This window comes from Mus caroli, chromosome 7 (assembly GCF_900094665.2).
Source record: "Mus caroli chromosome 7, CAROLI_EIJ_v1.1, whole genome shotgun sequence".
In the NCBI taxonomy this organism is placed as follows: domain Eukaryota; kingdom Metazoa; phylum Chordata; class Mammalia; order Rodentia; family Muridae; genus Mus; species Mus caroli.
The window spans coordinates 143371365-143373793 of NC_034576.1; the positions used below are offsets into that span (position 1 = coordinate 143371365).

Sequence of the window (2429 nt, forward strand, 5' to 3'; positions counted from 1 at the left end):
TCACTTTGTAGACCAGGCTGGCCTCGAGCTCAGAAATCCGCCTGCCTCTGCTTCCCAAGTGCTGGGATTAAAGGCGTGCGCCACCACGCCCGGCTGGCAGGTGGATTTCTGAGTTTGAGGCCAGCCTGGTCTACAAAGTGAGTTCCAGGACAGCCAGGACGATACAGGGAAACCCTGTCTTGAAAAAAAAACAAAAAACAAACAAACAAAAAAAGAAATAAAAGAAAAAACAATCATCACATATACAATGACCAGTCTACTGAGCAAGGCGCTGCAGCAAAAATATATTTATATAAAAAAGGATATAATGTAACTTTCTTTTGTGCACAATTATGTGACTGAATCAACCATCTCTATGGTGGGCTACTTTCAGATCTCCCACTATCCTGCAATGAGGATCAGCTCGCTCTAAGGTCCTCCCTACACATTGCCAAAATGACATAAATTGCTGCAGAAATCTGTCTACGATATCCAACAATGCAAAGCGACTGTCAACAATGCAAAGCGATTGTCGCTAGGTGCGGTACCAGTTACGTGCCTACCACGGGAGCCTCTTCTATTTCCCCTAGAGTCTGGGAGGCCTAGGGTTAGTTAGTCTGGCTGCCCTTTCAGGCTCTCAATTCTCCGAAGACCTGGACGATCGAGCGACCCTCCACTAAAGATCTCGCTCTATCCAGGCCCTCCACCTACTCCTCAAATCCCGAGGAGGTCCTTTCGAAGAGGAAGGCCAAGGTTAGCTCAGGGGAAAGAAACTGCTTCGCGGGCCAGGAGAGACTACGCATGCGTAGACTCACACACCAGGCCCACTACCCTCCCCCCCCTCCCCAGCCCCCCGCCGGAGGTACGCAGGGAGACGGCGGCGTTATCCTAGTGCGCAGACGCCGCGGGTTCGTCCCTCCCCCAGTACTGCCCCGCCCGGGATCACCCGTCTCGCCTCCAGCTCTTCACCGGCTGAGCTGGGTACGGACATCTCAGGGACCACGACTAACATAGCACGTGAAACTGACCTCAGGAAGAACGAAGCCTGGAGACCGGGAGTGCGACGGCGACCTCTGGACTGGAGTGGAAGAAGCCTAGCGAGGCCTTCGTGTCCTCGCTGTGGGGGGCGGGGCTTGTGCAGGCGGGGCTCACGTGGTACTTTGGTAATTTGGATGACTGAAGGGAAGCTTGGTACCCGCCTGGTCACCACCCGGAAGTCCAGCCGGGGTAGCAGTTCCACGGAGTCCACCCGGCTGTGTAGCGGTGGTGCTCTAGGGGTGCTTGATGCCCTCATTGTTAGAAACTGATGGGTACTGTTGGCCGATTCCTGGACCCGCTTTTGACCTGCGTGATAAATGTGTTTCCGGAACTCTGCCAAGTGTGTTGGAGGGTTTTGTTTGTTTATAGCTCTTAATGGCCTGAAACACTCTTTGTAGCCCAGACTGGCATTGAAGTCAAGTCAGTCCTGCCTTTGCCTCCCTGGGCTCTGGGATTATCCTGCCTTGCTTGATTTATTTCTATTTGAACAAATATGAACAAACTATGTGGCCACCACATCTGGTCTCTGGGTTATTTTATTTTTTTGTTTGTGTGTGCCGTGTATGTGTGCCTGTTTTGAGAGCATAGGAGGCAGACATCCAGTGACCTGCCTGACCGCATTCCACCCCGTTTCCTTCAGACAGTCTCTTATTGTCTTACTTTTCTACTGCTGTGCAATACCATGTTCAAGGCAATTTATAAAAGACAGATATTTAAACCGGGCGTGGTGGCACACGCCTGTAATCCCAACACTTGGGAGGTAGAGGCAGGCAGATTTCTGAGTTCGAGGACAGCCTGATCTACAGAGTGAGTTCCAGGACAGCCAGGGCTACACAGAAAAACCCTTTCTCGAAAAACCAACAACAACAACAAAAAGACAGATTTTAAACTTTTTTGTGTGTTGCAGAAGGTGAGTTCCTAATCACCATAGATGGGGGCATAGCAACAGGGAGCCAGCCAGCCAGGCCTGCCTCGAGAAGTAGCTGAGAGTTTATATCCTCATCTATAAGTAGGAGGCAGAGAGACAGACAGGAAACCTCACAGCCCAATGGAACACCTTCAACAAGGAGGTGGAAACTGATTTTGGTTACATTTTTTTGTCTTACAAAAAAAAATCATTATTAGACAAATTGAAACCACATAAACAAACTAGGGTCAGCCTACAATCCCGTGGTCTAGATGAAGACACTGCCACGTTGATTGCATTACTAGCATTTGCTGTAGACCAGGATGGTCTTAAGAAATGTAGGGTGCCTGCCTACAGATGTGATGTCACAGGACCTAATAGCAGGAAAAGTTCCTGAGAGAAGACTTGGGAAGAAGCAGATGGCTCACTTGAGAAAGTCATTTGTCATTGAAGAAGTATTAAAAAAGTATAGCAAAGTAAAAACAAAATTCGAGGCTTTTGGGCC

General features: G+C 49.4%; 1 protein-coding gene across 1 annotated transcript in view; it reads right to left on the minus strand.

Moving 5' to 3' along the window:
- Positions 1-1246, minus strand: part of Rnh1 (ribonuclease/angiogenin inhibitor 1) — a 12742-nt gene extending 11496 nt beyond the window's left edge. Inside the window, exon 1 of the mRNA XM_021168417.2 lies at positions 1008-1246. The gene's annotated coding sequence lies outside the window, so the exon portion shown is untranslated. The remainder of the gene's footprint in view (positions 1-1007) is intronic.
- Positions 1247-2429: the final 1183 nt, after the last annotated feature.